General features: G+C 37.2%; 1 protein-coding gene and 1 long non-coding RNA gene across 6 annotated transcripts in view; one reads left to right on the forward strand and one right to left on the reverse strand.

The window, feature by feature from the left end:
- Window positions 1-14,907, reverse strand: part of klf12b (Kruppel like factor 12b) — a 72,424-nt gene extending 57,517 nt beyond the window's left edge. For all 4 annotated transcript variants that reach the window (XM_058786132.1, XM_058786125.1, XM_058786124.1 and 1 more), the window contains exon 1: window positions 14,727-14,907. The gene's annotated coding sequence lies outside the window, so the exon portion shown is untranslated. The remainder of the gene's footprint in view (window positions 1-14,726) is intronic.
- Window positions 14,606-21,238, forward strand: LOC131546525 (uncharacterized). 2 transcript variants are annotated; one of them, XR_009272735.1, is made up of 3 exons: window positions 14,606-14,668; window positions 19,792-19,903; window positions 21,103-21,238. It is a non-coding gene; the product is annotated as an uncharacterized LOC131546525 (long non-coding RNA). The 2 variants fall into 2 exon arrangements; XR_009272734.1 differs by lacking the exon at window positions 14,606-14,668 and adding an exon at window positions 15,007-15,127.
- Window positions 21,239-21,360: the final 122 nt, after the last annotated feature.

The raw sequence follows: 21,360 nt of genomic DNA on the forward strand, positions 1-21,360 counted from the left end.
CCTGATTAAAGCTTAATACAGCACAGCAACCACACGTGCGTCCATGTATAATGCTTCTCATTGCTATGTGAAAATAACTGTATAATTGGAACAGTTTGTTAGAGCTTATCTGATGATCTGAATGAGAGAGAGAGAGAGAGAGAGAGAGAGAGAGAGAGAGATGCAGAGCATGTGCAGAGCAGGGCGACACGAGGAACAGTATTAAGAACCGCTGCTTTAGAACATATGATTTTGAAACTTATGAATCCATTAGAATCGTTAGAAGACAGAATCACGATTCATATATGAATAGACTTTTACGTGCACCCCTAGTTTTCTCTTCCTCTTCTCTAAAGCAGCACAACATGGCCTCACCCCCTTCGTTACATGTTCCCGAGGTGGGGGTTTATCTGGGTCCGTGACGTAACGGACCCGGGAAGTAACTCGCTGTAGTCCCTACGAGCCGTTTTTGTAGGCATTAAACTGCCAGAATTTCAAAAGAGGACATCTCCGTTTGCATTGAACTTTCAGCACCGCAACTTTGCAGATATTGTTTATGCTCAAACAGCAACATTACACACTAACAAACGTTAAAAAAGTGAAATTGCAATCAACCACCCCTTTAAGGCATCACAGTAATGCTCACTACCTTTTACTGTTCTAAATGGTAGACAGAGTAATAATGCCTCCCAAGATACCTAGTCATATTCTAAGACAGGATCACTTACATTCTCCACAGAGAAGGCATTTCCAGAATGCATTGCGACGGACTTAAAAATCCAAGATGACAACAGAAGTGAGAAAAACATAGCCTACTATATAGTGATATTTCATTCAATAGCAAAGGTACGGTGATGACGAATATTCACAGGCAAAAAAAGCCATCTTGTGTCAATAGTGTAACGATGTAGCCCATGTGACCAACTAGAACCCATTAGGGCTGAAACGATTCCTCGAGTAATTCCAGTAACTCGAATACAAAAAAACATGAGGTAAATTATTGTGCTTCGAAGAATCGTTTTAATCCAATTACTAGGGATGCACTGAATTTTCGGCCGCCGAAAATATATGCCGCGCCGCACATCAGTGTTCAGGTTTCACTCTTATCACTGCGCCGCGTGACGCTCCGTTCAATATTCCGCTCTATCACTGTGCATTCTGCTCATTTACCGCTCATGCTCACCAGAAATGCTAAACCTGCTCAAATAAGGCGTTATAAGAAATTTCTATGTAGTATACTTGTTCCTGTTTGCAGTAGCTTTACCGTGCGGTGACATGCTGTAGTACAGCTGTACTGGGCAACTGGTAAAATCTCCTTCACTGATCCGGTCCCCACTATGCTCTGCTCACATGCGCTGATAATAATAATAGCTTTGCCAGGGTTTTTATATTTGTACACGTTTACTTGATATTTCTGTACACAGAATCATCATTTCTATTCATTTCCCACTGATTTACGCGATCTGATGAGCATTAACACATATTAAGCGATCATATCTCTGTATGAATGAATAGCAGAGACGCGCGTTTTCCTTTACCACACACACACTGAAGCGCGGGACTTGCCGCTGCATCTGCCGTCTCAATGAGGGCATAAACACACGAACAACATCCTCCAGAACTGCTCTGAGAGTCACTTCATGAGCGTTTTACCGTTTCATTTGAGTAAAACTAGCTTCTTATCATATTCACACAGAAATTTAAAGGATTCACGGCAACCCGTCAAAATAAAAGTCCGGTTTAATTTGAAGACATTGCAGCAGAAATATATTACTATTGATCAATGTACATAGTACTACTAATAAAATTATGAAAACTTTATTTTTTAAGGAATGATCACACAACATTTCTTCCATGTTTTAATTTTAATAGTAAATCCCCTTTGTTTGCCAAAAAGTTTAATTTTCAATAATTTAAAGATAAATAAAATTAATGTTTTATGCCTTCATTTGATAACCAGATACACAACACAGAATTTCTGAGGAAAAATAAAACATTTAATAAGGCTATTTTAAGAATAAATAACAATAAAACATTAGATGAGAGAAAATAAAACATAACTTTATAATTGTCATTTTCTTTAATCATAGCTATAATTATAATAGCACCTAAAATATGTTGCATGTAAAAAGTGTTTGTTTCATCCACTTGAAGGGTGGGTACATTGTGTGCACAATGCACATGATCAGGATGGTACCACCTCCGATGCATTTTGAGAAAGGAAAAACCCTGTTTGCAGGACTGTACATTATTTGGATAATTAGTCAAAAACAACAACAACAACAGTTATGTCTGATTCTGTTGCATAGAACTGAATAAAAATAATACATTGATATTTAATATTAATATATTTTCTGTCCAATTTTCTTTCAATAAAAGTGTGGTTATTTTATTGGCTTGTGTTTTTTTAATTCTGTGTCATTAAAATTGAGTTAAATTAAAGTCTTACAAAACTACTTTATATTATTGAATAAAATAAATAATTATTACAAAGCAGTTTCGGTTTTCGACCAAGCATCTCGGTTTTGGCCCATAATTTTCATTTCGGTGCATCCTTGTAACTGCATAGAGTGCACTGTGTTTGCAACCACATGCTCCTTTAAAGGATTACACACACACCAGTATGCAGAGAGACATTTAAGAGGGTTTATTTTCCAAATAACTTTAAATTCATGTTGCTGAAAAATGTGTTAATAAATGTTGTGTATGGACTCTTGTTTTTGTTCCACGTTAGCTTCCTGGCCACTAATTGTTGCCTCTTAAAAAAGCCACAAAGACTTCTAAGAAGACAGTAAAGGTTTATGTCACGCCTGAGCTGTACAGTTAGGCTGAAACTTGAAAGTTAAGTTGCACAATGTTTAGGTTTTATTATTATTTTTTTATTACTATTATTTTGATTTATGTCTTAGTTTTAGGTTGTACTGTGTTTATCTTTTTTAAAGTAATTTGAATTTATTTTTATATTTTTCTTTATTTGTATTTTGAATGTAATATGGCAATTAAATGCAGTAAATGGGTTTAGTTTTATTAATATATGCAATTTCAGCAATAAAAATGTAAATTTTTCTAAAAAGGAAGCAAATTACTTGTTAATTTTAAGAGACCTGTCTTACTTTCTCTTGTATATTTAGTATTGCTCTTTAATAAAGAAAAAGTTCTTCTTATCCGATTAATCGATAGAATTTTCGGTAGAATACTCGATTACTAAAATATTCGATAGCTACAGCCCTAGAACCCCTTACGAATTATTTTTGCCCTCACGTGAAATTCCAGATCATGTAGATTCCTGTTGGATTTTGCCCATAAAAATTCTCAAAACAATAAACGTGACTAAAAAATAAGTTTTAAGTGCCAAAAAAGTGCCAATTTTCAACTAGCTTGGCATTATTACCATGTCAGTAGTGTATGTAAAAAAATAATTTGTACATTTTCTCTGTGTTAATATGATTTGGCAGCTCCAGAACTTTGTTAAAACTATAGGTCAAATGTTCTAATTTTTGTATTCCTGGCACACAGACAGTTGGATCAACAAAGGGGCAGAACCAAAATCAAAAGTGCAATATGGGTAATGAAGGCAAAAGAGAACATCACAGCTCTTTTTCTCTGTTTTCTCCAGTCATGTAGCATCAATTAAAAAATTGGCATTTCTGCTGCATAGACAGCCAATTTTTGATTTTGTATTGATTTTTTTTTTGCCAAATATATATTCGTTACATATTTTTAGAGTATCACACTATTAGCTTAGCAATATAAAATCACCAAAATCAAATGTGAGGTGTTTCTCCTGTGCTATTTGCATAACAAGCAGATTTGCTGCCTATGTACAACATTTCAAATTAGCAACCATACTCTTCCCTTATTTACCATAATTTTACTATAGGAACTCTATAGTAACACTAAATGCAGAAACATAGTTCATTTTAATCTAAGCATTACACTTTATCCATTAGCTTTATCCATGGTTTTACCTGCTGTTATTACAGTTTTAACAAAAATACCACAGTTCAACCATAGTTGCTATATGGGCAATTTTAATAAGGATTCATTTAGTTTCAGCAAGCGTTGAATGCAAATGTAATGCTAATCAACCTGTCATAAGGAACGATAACAGCCCCTGGCCTCATCTGAAGGGCCAAATACTGTACACAGAGCACACCCATCACCCAGCCACATGGACACAAGGAGAGCATTGGGTTTGTGTTGAACCTTTTGTTGCTCTTTCCCCAGCCAGCAGCCTTGGTTTAGTTGAAGAGAGACCTCCCCTTGTTTCCAAGCAGCTCCACCCCTCCCACCCAGGCTCAGGGTTGGGAACAGCCAGTGCTGTTCATTGTGGGGGCTTTCGGTACACGGAGGAGGCTGCCAGCAGGTAGCCATGGCAACAACATTGCTTTCAATCTCTACTTTTTTTGTGCTTTAAAAGGGGACTGTGGAGAATTGGAGGGGCCCTCATCACAGGCCAAATTAAAGAGGTCACAGTCATTTGCTGGCACCAGTTGAAATAATCATAGAGACGGATGTGTTGCAAAGCAACGGTGAAATGGAGGGAAAAAAATGAGCATATTAAGCAGACAGCTCGTTCAATTGTAATATGATTAATTTATGTTGCAAGTGGGAAATTGGAAGAGAAATGACAAGAAATGCATTTGTCAGAAGAGTTCGGGGTAATTACGAGCACAAGCATTCTGTGTTAACATAAGGGAACAGCATTCTTTTCAGACCAGAGTTGGGTATGCAAACATCTAACTTTAACGAGAAGTGCAGACTAGCTTTATCTTTCAGCAAACACCTCAAATCAATAGCCGTGAGTGAGTGCTGTTTACTCGAACACTACGTATTTACAATCAGGAGGGATTGGCTGCTCCACATGTATGCTTGCAGCGTTCTGCACACATTCGGATTTTTACAAAATGCCTTGCATAGTGTATGAGCCAAACCTTATAATCCAGATCATGTATATTTACATTTTGGCAAGGGTTAGAATTCCACAAGCCACAAAACCCTTGACTCTGACTGGGTCTATTTCCTGTATTTTCATCAGCTTTTTGTGTCTTTAACTCAGCACGGGTGTAAAACAGGAAAACCGATATCACTGTAAAACGCTGGAATGTCTCATATTGGTGAAGGCTGTTTTGACTTTATGATACTGACCAGGGCAAGTCACTCAAAGCTGCTTATTTTTAGTTGGATTTTGCTTAACTTAATCAGGAGTGGGATTTGATTTATTGCCAATGTAAATCAAACACTCGAAGAGGTGCATACGGCCAAGCCTGGGGTGAATTGCTGTAAAGAATATTACAATTAGATTACATCAAAACCAAACCATTTCTATTTTTACATTCTGATTAAACACAATTTGTCATATCAGGAATTTCCACAAGAGAGGTCCAAAACTGGACGTAAGGCTTCCCACTCACGCAAGAACAGTGAGTTTATGAGGACATTGTTATAGTAAGCCTTAAGAAACCTTTTTCCACAAGCTCTTTCTTGGGAAAAGCATTTAGTTAAGATCTCATATTAGGTCATTTTGGGTCAATGACGTGACGCTCACTTTTTTGGTCTAAAAAGTACATTACAAATGCACTTCATACATAGAACGACTTGAATGCACCTATACCCATTTATATTAAAAAATTTAACTAATTAATCACACTTTTTTTCTGAAATTAATCACGATGTGGCCTTCAGCAAGTAGGAAATATACAGAAATGTACTAAAGTTATCAAACACTAAATTCTAAATTAAATAGATGAATTCCTCTTTTTCTCATTTTTTCTTTCATTAACCAACATCACAGAAACTGGGTTACTAGGTTATTTTGGCTGCTATCACTTTAAGAGCTGCGGCTGCCGCTGCTGAACGTGACGTGGATCTGACACGCATTGTATTTTCTCACAACTCTTTACCTTTTCTGGCATGCTTCAGGTTTTAAAGTCTCTATTAAGCTGACAAGTTGAATCGGGTGAGATAGATGAGGTGAGACAGATGAGGGAGACAGTGTTGGGGTGCTTCAGGACAGTTCTGAAAACCATTGCATTTCGGAGACGTGTTCTTAAATGTGACTCATATATAACAAATACTTAAATGCATATACAGTTTTAAGGCAGCTTTAATTAGCCTTTCTTAACTTCATGACTTAACTGATGACATAACTATGACCAGTTTCATTACATGTAAAGTAAAACATTTCAAAAGTTTTTTTGTTTTAATTTTGATGATTAGAGCTTACAGCTCATGAAAGTCAAAAATCCAGTATCTCAAAATATTAGAATATTTCCTAAGATCAATCAAAAAAAGGATTGGCAAAACCGAAAAGTTCAAGTTCTTTAAGGTATGTTCATTTATGCACTCAATACTTGGTTGGGGCTCCTTTAGCACAAATGACAGCATCAGCGAGGTATGGCATGGAAGCGATCAGCCTGTGGCACTGCTGAGGCACTATTGAGCCGTCAGCTCATCTGTATTGTTGGATCGACTATTTCTCATCTTTCACTTGAAAATATCCCATGGATTTCAAATGGGATTCAAGTCAGGCATGTTGGCTGACCAATCAAGCACAGTAATATCATGGTCAGCAAACCACTTGTAAGTGCTTTTGGCACTGTGGACAGGTGCTAAAGTCCTGCTGGAAAAGGAAATCAGCATCTCCATAAAGCTTGTCAGCAGATGGAAGCATATAGTGCTCCAAAATCTCCTGGTAGACGGCTGCATTGACTTTGGACTTGATAAAGCACAATGGACCAACACCAGCAGACGTCACGCACCCAAATCATCACTGACTTCGGAAACTTCACACTGGACTTCAAGCAGCTTGGATTCTGTGCCTCTCCAGTCTTCCTCCAGACCTTGATTTCCAAATGAAATGCAAAATTTACTTTTATCTGAAAAGAGGACTTTGGACCACTGAGCAACAGTCCAGTTATTTTTCTCCTTAGCCCAGGTAAGATGCTTCTGACATTGTTTCTGTTTCAGAAGTATCTTGGTAGCCCTTTTCCTGAAGATGTCTGAGCGTGGTGACTCTTGATGCAGTGACTCCAGCTTCAGTTCTCTCCTTGTGAAGCTCTCACAAGTGTTTGAATCTGCTTTGCTTGACAGTATTCTCAAGCTTGCGGTCATCCCTGTTGCTTGTGCACCTTTTCCTACCTAATTTCTTCCTTCCAGTCAACTTTGCATTTAATATGCTTTGATACAGCACTCTGAGAACAGCCACCCCTTTCAGTAATGACCTCCTGTGACTTACCCTCTTTGTGGAGGGTGTCAATGATTGTCTTCTGGACCATTGCCAAATCAGCAGTCTTCCCCATTATTGTGGTTTAAAAGAACAAGAGATACCCGTAATTTATAATGTAGGGATGGTCATTTAACCCCCAAAAACCGAGACAGCCGGCGGCTAAAAATAACTATTGTTCTTAAATGTTTAATAACTTTTGAACCACTAATCCTATCTGACTGCTTTTCAGATTCAAACTGTCACATATTCAACCAATAAACATAGATATTTGATCTTTTGAACCATTGTTTAGCGTGTTTCTATGGGAATTTGAGCAAACACAAAGTGAAATTAAAGTGTGTCGTGCGTGCATGAAAACAAACACAAAATAACACATTTGCATGAGAGCACTCTCTGAAAAAGCCCAGAAAAACACAGGACATAGCACTTTGGCCAATACAATAAAATAAACCAAAAGCAAGGAAGAAAAAGTGGTAAATATCGGATAAAGCACTGGAATTTAGGTATACGCAGAGTGCAGCCAGCGGATCGATCCATTTGGCTGTTCTATTATGTAAATAATACTTATATAGTTCATAAAGATCATTTGCACTATTTTTTTCTATTGCACTCTATATATTTCTCACCCATTTTGTGTGTAGTTTGTGAATCATTTGCACTGCTTGTATTTTTGTTGCACATTTTTGTTGTATTTTTGTGTTTGTTGTTCATACTCAGATTGAAAATATATTTTTTCTGGAACAAAAAAGTAAATTTTTTACTGTATTTTGTTTTTATATAAAACGGTTTCCATTTTCTTTACTCCCTAAATGTTTTTTTGGATACACCTATATTGTTAGTAAAGTAAATAGACCTGTTTTCACTGAAAAGTGCCTATAACAATATTGTAATAAATGGCTATAACTTGCTTGGGGAATGTTATATGTAGACAAAATGTTATTTTATTTTAACGAAAAAAGGTCCAGATTTCAGGAGTTACTGTTTGAGTACACAGTAAAAAAAAAACACCCAATTATTGCTTGCGTCTTTCTTAAAATTCTGTAAATTCATTAATTCTTAGAGAAAACAAAGGGAAAATTGGGACTTTAAATTAGCTGGACTGAAACGTCAAGTTCTCCTGTTTATAAAGATATATGGCACTTGATGCTAACTGCTAGAATAGGTCTGAAAAAACAAAAAAAGGTACAGGCGTGTCAGGTGCCCCAAAAATGTTCTAGGTCTTTAAGGGTTAATGAAACTCAAATGTAAATATTTTTGACTTTCATGAGCTGTAAGCTCTAATCATCAAAATTAAAAAAAATTTTTTTTATGTTTTACTTTATATGTAATGAATCTAGAATATATGAAAGTTTCACTTTTTGAAATAAGTTACCAAAAAAAAGAACTTTTTCATGATATTCTAATTTATATACAAGTGCATCTCAATAAATTAGAATGTCGTGGAAAGGTTCATTTATTTCAGTAATTTAACTCAAATTGTGAAACTTGTGTATTAAATAAATTCAATGCACACAGACTGAAGTAGTTTAAATCTTTGGTTCTTTCAATTGTGATGATTTTGGCTCACATTTAACTATCTCAACAAATTAGAATACTTCATAAGTAACATTTTTAGTGAATTGTTGGCCTTCTGGAAAGTATGTTCATTTACTGTATATGTACTCAATACTTGGTAGGGGCTCCTTTTGCTTTAATTACTGCCTCAATTCGGCGTGGCACTGCTGAGGTGGTAAGGAAGCCCAGGTTTCTTTGACAGTGGCCTTCAGCTCATCTGCATTTTTTGGTCTCTTGTTTCTCATTTTCCTCTTGACAATACCCCATAGATTCTCTATGGGCTTCAGGTCTGGTGAGTTTGCTGGCCGGGTCAAACACACCAACACCATGGTTATTTAACCAACTTTTGGTGCTTTTGGCAGTGTGGGCAGGTGCCAAATCCTGCTGGAAAATGAAATCAGCATCTTTAAAAAGCTGGTCAGCAGAAGGAAGCGTGAAGTGCTCCAAAATTTCTTGGTAAACAGTTGCAGTGACTTTGGTTTTCAAAAAACACAATGGACCAACACCAGCAGATGACATTGCACCCCAAATCATCACAGACTCTGGAAACTTAAGACTGGACTTCAAGCAACTTGGGCTATGAGCTTCTCCACCCTTCCTCCAGACTCTAGGACCTTGGTTTCCAAATGAAATACAAAACTTGCTCTTATCTGAAAAGAGGATTTTGGACCACTGGGCAACAGTCCAGTTCTTCTTCTCCTTTGCCCAGGTAAGACGCCTCTGACGTTGTCTGTGGTTCAGGAGAGGACAACTGTAGCCAAATTCCTTGACACGTCTGTGTGTGGTGGCTCTTGATGCCTTGACCCCAGCCTCAGTCCATTCCTTGTGAAGTTCACCCAAATTCTTGAAGACATTTTGCTTGACAATCCTCATAAGGTTGCGGTTCTCTCGGTTGGTTGTGCATCTTTTTCCTTCCACTCAACTTTCTGTTAACATGCTTGGATACAGCACTCTGTGAACAGCCAGCTTCTTTGGCAATGAATGTTTGTGGCTTACCCTCCTTGTGAAGGGTGTCAATGATTGTCTTCTGGACAACTGTCAGATCAGCAGTCTTCCCCATGATTGTGTAGCCTAGTGAACCAAACGGAGAGACCATTTTGAAGGCTCAGGAAACCTTTGCAGGTGTTTTGAGTTGATTAGCTGATTGGCATGTCACCATATTCTAATTTGTTGAGATAGTGAATTGGTGGGTTTTTGTTAAATGTGAGCCAAAATCATCACAATTAAAAGAACCAAAGACTTAAACTACTTCAGTCTGTGTGCACTGAATTTATTTAATACACAAGTTTCACAATTTGAGTTCAATTACTGAAATAAATTAACTTTTACACGACATTCTAATTTATTGAGATGCACCTGTATATATACACACACACACACACACTGTATATTTTTGCTGTTCATAAAAATGTCAGAATGGTACTGATATCATAATGAAAAAAAAAAACAATAAAAAATAATGTTTAAAAACATTTTAGTTTTAAATATATTTAAATGTATTTATTGTTAGTTATATATTTTAGTTACTCTCATACAAGTTAATTTTAACTTTCTGAATAGCTTCAATTTCTGGTCCCTAATATAACTGGAATAGTCATGGCAACATCCCATAACAAATCATGATGCTGCTACATTAAGTATGACATCTCAAAGGAAAACCACATTTTTACATTGTCCACTGATCTTAAGCCAGCATCATTTAGCATCAGACCTCATTTTAGACTATGCCAATCACATTTCCTTCGAAATTGGTAAGTCATGGCTCATATAAAAATGCAAAAAAAAAATCATATTAAGACAATAGCAGAGAAAGCACAAGCAACGTGTTTCATCAAGTTACATATGACTTAGCTTCACAAGTCTAAAAACACTGGATCAATTGCAAGCCATGACATCATTCTACTCGTTTCGCCCACCTCTAAGTTTAATTATCTTTCAGCGTGGTTGTGCATGTATATACCTCAATTATTCACACTATTCTGAAAACCCATGAACATTTGTTCTAAATTGCCTATTATTTAGCTCGCATTTCTGTGAGATCTCGATGGAGAATCTTTTGAACGTTACAGTGCTCTAACTATTTGATTGACATGTGTGCACCTTGTTCACAAACTCCTTCACTCGCCTTTCTCATTACCACCCACCCAGCCTCCTCCCTTTCCTGTGTGATAGGCTAAAAGGAGACATCGCCCAACCTCGTGCTTGACTTCCCCCACATTTGCAGCAGATGGCCCTCACCATCAAGTCTGATGGAGGAATTCATCTGGCAGGGCTTCCTGACCAGGGCCGCCCCTCCTCTACAACACTGACTGACCTATTTGTATTCTCTGCACAGCAGATGAGGCACCCTGCCCTCTTCGCTCTGGGCATCTGGGGACTGGCTGTGGGAACCAGAGCCAGCCTTTCCTGGCAGGAGCTCGCCGTAACCCTCTGAAGCTTCTCAACACGCTTATATGCACAGAGGGAAAGAGAGCATCCAGCCTCATGTCCTCACTGTCACCTGGGCATGTGGCGGTCTGAGTGTATCCTGAACAGAAAGCACCAGTGGTCAGTGCTCTGATTGGCTCTGGTGTTCTACTAAACCATTAATAGCACAAATGTGACACTTAACTTCAAACCTGACACTACAAAAGTTAAATGTTTTGTAATCAGTTGAAATATGTGCTTTTGATGTTATTATGAGTTTCCAACTTGCCATTATTACTTATTTTTCTAACACTGCAAAATCTTTCTCTGTTTACAAAGAACATAAATTTTGAGCGTCATTGTACCGATTGTAAAGGCCATGTGTTTGAGACTGGAGTGTTAGTTGAATAACCTGTTGATGGTACTTGTTCATTGTCTACTGCGTGACTGAACGTGTTGCTCATGTGATTAACCAGTTGTTGGTATATAAGGGAAAAGTATTATGCATGCTTTACTGTGATATGTTTCATAAAGTGATTCATAGTAAAGAGACTGTTAAAGAAGCCATCACAGCAGCGTCCTTCTCTAATGTCATTATACTTTTCAGAGGTACTACAAAAGCACAGGAAGGGAAAATGACAAATGGGAAGTCTTTAATGTCTAAATTATTTCTCAAATTCAGCAATGAGAATTAATGAAGAGCAAATTCATAATAATAAGTCTACATTCAAAAGTCTAAGATTTCAAAATTAACTCTGGAACATCTTTTCAAAGATCAAATTACCTGAGCTGATGTTATAGCTCTATACTTATTATGCATGCTAACATTTGTCCATACTGTATTTGTCATCCATGCTGATAGAGCAACCTCTAAGCTATTAAACAAATGGTTCAGTGCTCTGATTGGTTCAGAAGAACATTAGGTTCATTTTAACACGAATGTGACCTAGCCTGACACTGCAAGCCCTTAAGAAAGAAAAGTCAGTAATAAGACCTACTAATTTTTTAGTCAGGAATGAAATTAAATAGAGAGCAAATGGCTAAAATCTACAATCAAGTCTACAATCAAAAATTTGAGATTTCAAAATTAACATTTGTTATTAAACCCAAAAGACTAAATTATCTAAGCTTTGATACATTATTTTTTGCATCTTTATACTCATTCTGTATGTAAACAATTCTCTCATTTGTGGCTGTTTTAGACTGTATAAATATAAATGAGATCTCCTGAGCCCTGAAAGAGCAACCTCTGAACAATAAAACCAGTGGTTAAGAGCGCTTGTTGGTCATAATGTTCTCCTGAGCCATTCTTAAAACAAATGTGATACTATTGATTTCCAGCCCGATACTGCAAACCCATAAGAAAGAAAAATCACAAATAAGATCTATAACTGTTTCTCCTAACAATGAATGGAATTTAATGAATTGCAAATTGAGTCTTCTGCTTACATCCTCTGCTTCTGAGAAAAAAAGACCCTAGTAATCTTCACATATCTTGGTTAGAGTTTCAAAAAAAAGAAAATCAACAATGATCTTTCAAACACAGATATTTCAATGATAAACAGAACAATGTCACAAACTGTGCTCAGATTTGCTAAGATACATCTGCAATCAAAAGTCAAGAGATTTCAAAATAGCTCAAACATTTGTCAACAAAACCTTCAAAGACAAAATGATTTGAACTGTGATATTCACGTTAATTTTCTTTGTGTATTTTTTTATTTATTTCACATTTATCCATCTATTTTAGTTTCTTACAGACAAAGATGTACACTTAAAAGAAACCTAACCAAGAGCTCAATTAAGTCTCCTGAGCCCTTAAAGAGGAACCCCTCTGAGCAATAAAAATTTCCCCTGGGTTACTCAGATGTGACACTGCGGATCCAAAATGACAGTGCAAAGAAACAAATGTCAAAGTGGAAAATAAAAAATAAAATGTTTCAGGGGTGACATATCGCACTCAGAACTGTCAAGAAATCTTTGGCAACAATGATCCAAAGTACTTCTCAAACCTGAATGTATTTTGGTAGGGAAAGGCAGGAATATTACAGTCTAATAAAGTGGTAGCAAACTGCTGCCGGCCCCCACCGTCAATCAGAGCGGCTGAATGTGGCCAGGGACCGAGGTGGTTAGGAGGTTCATTTGAAACCAGTCAGGCATTTCTGATAGACCTCCATTTCACTCTATCCATGTCTCTCTCTCTCTCCCTCCCCCTCTTCCTTCACTGACTCTCCCTCTATCTCATCCTTTCTCTCTCTTCCGTGTCCTCCCTCCTTTCTCTGAAGCAGGGTCTACAACACTGTGGTGGGGCAGAGGAATGCAGACCTGGGTAATCACAACATCATCAACTCAGAGCACTGATGTGGTCGACCCAATAATGCACCTCTAATTGAATAACTTATCCACCACACATGTCCCGTGGGGACACACCGAGTGAAGCACGAACTGAGGCAGATGGCAGAAGCAGATCGAGCACTCATTCATACACTCTCACAACTACACCACCAATCGTTTTCACTCTTTTGCTAAAGGAGGACAGTTTTTTTTTATTTTTTGGGGCAAAGCATACATTGTACTTACAAAACACAACAGAGACAGAGGAAGATATAAGAGCTTGAAGATAAACCCTAGTAAGACCCCTCCTGAATGGGCACCACTGGGTGGTCCTGCCACATTTGGTACACTAGACAAGACACTCACTGACAGAAATAAAAATTTACGGCAAACAGTGTAAACAGAAACTCGTTCAGTACTAACGAACAAACTATCAAATCCACATTAACAAAAATGCTTGGAAAATAAACAAAAAAGCATGCTATCGGATTCATGCAATACATAACTATAAAAAACACCTAACTAAATGTTTTTATGTTTTTGAAATAAGTCTCTTATGCTCACCAATGTTGCATTTATTTGATCAAAAATATAGTAAAAACAGTCAAATATTATTGCAATTTAAAAGAACTGGCTTCTATTTTACTATGACGTCAAAGCTAAATTCTCTTTCTACTTCAGTGTCTTCAATGATACTTATATGCTGATTTGATGCTCAATTATAATTTATGCAAAATTATTAATAATGTGTTTATATTATTATCATTTTAAATGTCAAAAAACGTTATACATTTTGGACTGAAGTAATGGCTGCTGTCATCACAGGAATAAATTACATTTTAAAATAAATTCAAACAGAAAACCTTTAATTTGTAAAAAAATGTCACAATACCAGTTCTTAAGTGTTTTACTGTACTTTTTGCCGAATAAATGCAACCTTACTGAGCATAAAAGACTTCTTTTAAAAAAAAAAAAACTCCAAACTTTATAGTTTCTGTAGTATGTATAGCTACATCTATGCAGACATATGTATTATAGGGGGTGGGGACTTCGGATGACATCAGGTGACAATACTACGGGCCTTTTATTCCAACTTCATTCATGAACGGTAATATTTATGTGGTAGCCTACGCCAAGGTAAAAGCCTCAAAACATCTTAACGCCAAGGTACAATTAAAGTGCATAGCGCTAGTGTTTTGATATTCTGTGCTGAAAATGTCTTTACCTTCAGTACTGAGGGGTTGACAAGCTGCACGCTAACAAACGACAAGATGTAGTTTGGTTTCTGCTGATTGTAGGTAAACATTCATCCAGTGGTTCTTGTTTGTGGCGTTATTTTTGCCGTTATCGTTTTACGATCGATTGAGAAACCGCTCCAAACAACTGCGTGGTGACTGACCCTTTCGAATGATTCGTGAACTGATTCTGGTAGTTTGACCGATTCGTTAAAAAGAACCGACTCACTGTTGAATCAGGCATCGCAAGTTCTGTTTGTAAACAGTCGACAGAAAATAGGGATACAATTTGTTTGCTGAAATATTGTCAGGGGAAATATTTCTCTCATCGATATTTCTCCCAAACTGTTGCCTATATGGTTGATAGACCCTGACACTACAGTTACAGAGGGTGAATAAGTCTAATTTATCAAATTAAAATTCCAATACTTGGTGAGGAATCAGATTAATATGACAAAGTTCTCACAAATGTATATTATTTAACACTATTTAATTTTATTGTTTTTATATACTTTGATGAGATTGTAGGTATTTTTATGTAAGTGTAAAATGGGAGAATAGTTTTTTGAAAGGGTACCAGGGATCAAGTTTTTGGAGGGTGGAGATTTTAAATTTACATTTATATTTATGAATTTGGTAGCCACTTAATAAAAAGTGACTTGCATTTCATTAAAGTTACACTTTTTTTTTTACTGTGGACCCATGACTCTGGCGTTGCTAGTGCCATGCTCTTCTGTTTGAGCTACAGAAAGACCACAACAGAAAAGAGCAGCTTTAATATGCTTCTCAATTTGAATAATGTCTTTATTTATTGCCAGAGAGGGAGGGAAAAGAATCAAGAAATGTTATCCTTGTTGAAAAAAACGGCATATGCTGGTTAGGTATGTTTTGAAGCATGGCGGCTGTATTGAGCTGGTTTAAGCTGGTCCTTAGTTGGTCATGAGCTAGTTATGAGCTGGTCCTGAGCAGAAGCTAGTTGCTTAGGACCAGCACATGACCAGCTTAAACCAGCTTTTAACTTGCTCAGGACTAATTTAAACCAGCTCAAGACCAACTAAACACCAGCTAAAACCTATGCTATGCATCAAAACATACCTAACCAGCATGTGCTGTTTTTTATTTCAACAAGGATGAGCTACGTAAACTCATATCACCTGTAGCTACTGTATGAGCACCACAGCTCAATGTGTCCGAGCCGCTCTCTCTGTGTTCGTCTCATACTTGGAGCCCTCTATGTAGTCCATTTGTTGCAAACACTCAAGGTGTGGCTCCAATAATCAATAGGATCCTTGTTAGAACTTGCATGGGTTCTGTCGTTGTAGGGCATTGATTTACCCTTCACAGCCGATTGCACTACATTTACCCAGCAGCGTGTTCAAATGAGTGCCCTGCTGCTCTCTACCAATTAGTTTCCCTGCAACTATAGCACTGCGGCAGTCAGAGGGTTCATTACCTTGAGTTTCAGTCTTCCACACGTAGCATGCAGCTCTTGTGCAGTCCAGCATGCACTAGCACTTTCAAAGGGATATTGAGAATGAGGGTCTTGCCATTTAACCTAATGGGTTTGTAGTAATGAACTTTCTGAGAATGTGATTGCATAGTGTGCGTTAGATTAGCATACGCTGGAACCGCAAAAGTGGACAAGGCCACTGTCTAGAGGTTGAGTCACACTGCACTTTCAAGCGCGGTCCATTGTGTCTAGTAATGCTGCTTTTTCCTAATGTGCTATTTTGTAGTGATTCATTCATTCACATTAAAAGTTTCTCTGAAGAGCTACTTTCCTAGTCAAACATTGTGCTTTGCTTTTTCATGTAACATCTGATCTCTGCCAATGTTAAGGCCATTTTAAAAGCATGCACAAACTTGGATATAAAAGACTCCTTCATTAAAAATGCCACCTAGATCCGTGAGTAATATTTTTTTGGGCAATTAATGGATCCATTTACATGCTAATGTTAGCATGACTGGGAGGGTACTGTATTGCTACATGCATTAATGTAAGCTAAAACATCCTCGGCACTCTCTATTGTCCTTGAAGTGGAACGCCTAATGTCCTCTGTCGTAAATACCATCATCAGAGGGGGGGCACCCTGGCAAAGGGGTACCAATGCATCTTGGAAGTGTAATGATTGTGCCTGGGGCCCCGGCAGTCTACTGAGAGATCAGTGAGCTATAGGACTGCAGGCAACCAGGTGGAGTAGGGAAAAAAAACAGCACGCAACAGGGGTCAGTATCAGCCTGGAATGCAATTTCAACACACCCATCTTTAAGAGATTTAATATCTGTAAAAAGACACCCATCTTTCAGAGACTTGGTCAGGCCCAAGGATTTTTTTTTTCTTCTTTTTGCTGGTGATGGTCAATGGTCCATCTATCAAAACTATTTGCCCTGCCAACATTTCTAGTGGCCCCACCACAAAATAATGATAATATTTTATTTTTAGTGATTTATATTTGCTAGATAATAGATAGACTGGACTATTGCAATGCTCTCTTGGCAGGTCTTCCAGCCAGTTCCATCAAACTTCTACAATTAATCTAAAATGCCTCTGCAAGATTAATCTTTAATGAGCCAAAAAGAATGCACGTCACACCTCTGTTCATCAATTCGCACTGGCTAGCTGCTTCCATAAAATTCAAGGCATTAATGTTTGCCTACAAAACCACCACTGGCTCTGCACCCCTTTACCTAAATTCATTACTTCAGACCTATGTGCCCTCTAGAAGCTTGCATTCTGCAAGTGAATTACGCATTATTGTACCATCCCAAAGAGGCACAAAATCACTTTCATGGACTTTTTCATTAACTGTTCCCTCCTGGTAGAATGACCTGCCCAACTCAATCCGAGCAGCTGAGTCCTTAGCCATCTTCATGAAATGGCTAAAAACGCATCTCTTTCATCTTTATTTGACCCTCTAACTCTAGCACTCTCTGTTCTAATGTTCTTATTAAAAAAACAAACAAAAAAACATTGCTACATACACTGCGTTAAGCTAACAGAGACTTGTCATAGTTTAGACTTGTCAAAAACTTGTCAACTCTTTTGTTGGTTTTGATTGCTTCTATTGTCCTCATTTGTAAGTCGCTTTGGATAAAAGCGTCTGCTAAATAACTAAATGTAATGTAATGTAAATGTAAATGTAGATAATATGTGACCCTGGACCACAAAACCAGTCTTAAGTGTCAATTTTTCGCAATTGAGATTCATACATCATCTGAAACCCGAATAAATAAGCTTTCCATTGATGTATGGTTAGGACAATATTTGGCTGAGATATAACTATTTGAAAATCTGGAATCTGAGGGTGCAAAAAAATCTAAATATTGAGAAAATCGCCTTTAAAGCTGTCCAAATGAAGTTCTTAGCAATGCATATTACTAATCAAAAATGAAGTTTTGATATATTTACGGTAAGAAATTTACAAAATATCTTCATGGAACATGATCTTTACTGAATATCCTAATGATTTTTGGCATAAAAGAAAAATCGATAATTTTGAAACATATATTAATATCTTTTGTCAAAAATGAAAGTAGCGACTGATCTTTTCTTCTGTATTGTGACGTACAGTGAAAAAACATAGGACAGAGACTAAAGTCAGAACTAATTAAAAAATTATATATCTGCATGGATTATCCATTTACAGTAACATAAACATGCATTCAAAATATATAGGGTTAATTTTTATTGCATTATGATTTTAAATGTTATATTCTTTACAGTTGCTTTTTTTTCTTTTTCTTTTTTTTTGACATTTTTTATTTTGACAAACTGGAAATAATTCCAGCTGACTCCATTCACACTTTTGCTGGTATTTGCTTTCAAGACTAGTCATTCTGATAACAAATCAACAGAATTTATAAGTTTGCGAGACAAAAAAAAAAGTATGTATAAGCTCAATTAATGCAAAAAATATTTTTTTAGCAAACAATCACTTTTCATGTTACATTTGATCTTTCCCAATGTTAAGGCCATTTTAAAACTGGAAAATATCAAATTAACTCCATATATTCATGAACATACTTTTGCTGATATTTGCTTTACACACAACGCCAGGCATTACTAACTGGTTTGCAATTTTTAACACATTCTGTGGCAAATCAAAAGAATTTGAAACAAGAATGCAAAAGTAAATGTTTACATTTGCAAGGCGTAAAAATGGACACAAACAAAATTCTTAGAGGCAACACAGCATTGGTCTGAAAGTACAAGTGATTGCTTCATCAAACTCTCTCACGCTCTCTCACACTGGCTCTGGGTGTATGGACCATCCTTATTGTTGAGTCCCATTGGTGTTATTGATTTCATTCCTCATTGAACCTGTGCAAAAATGTCTGTTAACCTTTAAGCAAGTTTGATATTCAATATCAAGTCATTCAAAGTCTCTTTTAAATATCTGTTTGTACCTCAGCAATATTTCCCCACCCTGTTTGCTTGCCCTTTACACTCTGTCTCTGATTGTTACCTTTGAGCCCCCTCAAATGTTAACGTTATGTTGTAAACCACAGCGGCACTTATTCCAATGTATTTCAACACCACTTTGAAATCTCCTGAACTGACTAAAATGCCAGTCAACTGCCTTTGAGAGGAATTGGTCCAAGTTACCCCTTTTTTTGTCTCGGATTTTAACCCTCAGTAAAGCAAACACCTTTCCTTTCTCTCCCTGGCAACCCAAACCATAGCTGGGCAGATCCAGCAAGACCTTATTTCACTGGATTCGATCCCAGCAAACAAAAGCTGCCCTGTCCACTTCATCCCCAGATGTTTCGTATTGATCTCCCTGTGGTTTTGGCAGGGTGGAGAGGCTGGGGTTGTTGCTCCCCTTTTCTCTTTTTTCGTTGCAGACAGAATTAGAAAACAAAGGAGAAGGAAAAGTCTGCGGGTGTTTTTGGCTCCGTGGTGCGTGTCTGCTGGGCGTAGTGTCACATTTCAGGCAGAAGTGCGGCTGGCCCTGCTCACTTTGTTATCTCACTCTCTCTTCCCCTTACCCTATCCCTCCCTATACTCCCTGATTAATAATGCAGAGTGTCTCTTTATCTAATGTTCGGCTGTAGGTGAGTGCTGCAGATGGGCAGATGAGGAGTGTACCTGTCTGCCTTCAAGGCTCAGAGACCTGGCTGATGGCCTAATGCTGGGAGGCATGTGGAGGAAACGGACAGCAGAGAGGTATAGCAATTCATACAGTGCATAGACACTATCTGGATAGTCCAAGGCTGCCCAGAGAAAACTTTTATTGCTCAGAGATTGTTCTTTTATAACTTGGACACTTACTGGAGTTTTCCATTAAAGAAACATTTCAGGTTCAATTCAAATTAATCTCAAACTACAGCATTTGTGGCATAACGTTGATTAGCAAAACAAAACAAACAAAAAAAATTCTTAAAAAAAGAAAGGAAAAGAAAAAAAAGAGGGGGGGGGGGGTGTCAGTGTTATGGTGAAACACTTATAATGTTGAATGGGCCTAATTTTGTCAGGTTTTAAAAGCAGAAATTTGAAAATTATAATTTTTTGAAAGCTTATTCACAGTATTTTCTGTTAAAACCTGTGTATTATTTGAGCTCCATTCAAAAGGAGGGACAAGTCAAAATAATTTTTTGTTGCAATCAACATTATGCCAAGAGTGCTGTTGAATGATGATGTATTAAACCCAGAATATCCTTTTAATTCAAGTATGGTCTTTGTCTCAGACTTTTCCTCTGAAATTCTTTTGGAGAAGTAAATGAAAGCAATTGAAAGCAATAAAACAAAAAAAGACAACAACAACATTTATTCATTTTCACACATATTATGATTACAGTGGCAGATTATCAATGAATAAAGACTTATTTTTTAAGTGTTTCATTGCATTATACTATAACCTAAAAAAGCTTTTAGCATAGTGCATGATTTGTAAACGAATACATTTATACAACGGCATCATATAAACAGCTCCATATTCATGGTTTTTATGTCATAGTAAACTTGCTTGATAGCTCACCTGGTATGGCAATCCACATTGCCCTTTTATTGCCGCTCACTGGATATTTCACTTTGTATATGTTGCGAAATGTACAAGAAGCAACATCATATAATTTCACAGAAATGTCACCACAGACACATGGTTATATTTTTCTCAGAGAAAGAGAAGACTTAATTAAAAGGTGTTGTTTTTTTTTATCTTAAAATACTTTCTCCTAATCCAGTTTAATATACAGGGACAACTCTTAGTATGTTGATTTCCCCGAAAATACAGTAAAACTGACTCAACCAGTGGTGTAAGAGTGTGACTGTTTGTCTGACCAATGGAATGGCACTTTGGCTCTGAATTGTTTTAGATGGACTGTAACATTTAACCATGGAAATTTAATGGAATTTGTCTTGCCCAGGGCGTTGGTGAAGTGTTATGAAGCTAGAGCACACCCATTGTCTCATCCCATATAAGTTAATAAGTCCCTTTCCATCCTCTGAAATGGCAGTGAAGCGCTGAAAGAAACAGCTCAAGTGGAACAGCGTGGAGCCGAGGTAAGTGCACCAGATTTACAGCTGTATATGCAAGACCGTAGAATCACACCCTCACCCACGTCATGTTTCAATAACCCTTCATGGCAGCGCTCTATAAATGGCTGTCAGCTTAACGGACAATC

This window comes from Onychostoma macrolepis, chromosome 09 (genome assembly GCF_012432095.1).
Source record: "Onychostoma macrolepis isolate SWU-2019 chromosome 09, ASM1243209v1, whole genome shotgun sequence".
Taxonomy (NCBI): domain Eukaryota; kingdom Metazoa; phylum Chordata; class Actinopteri; order Cypriniformes; family Cyprinidae; genus Onychostoma; species Onychostoma macrolepis.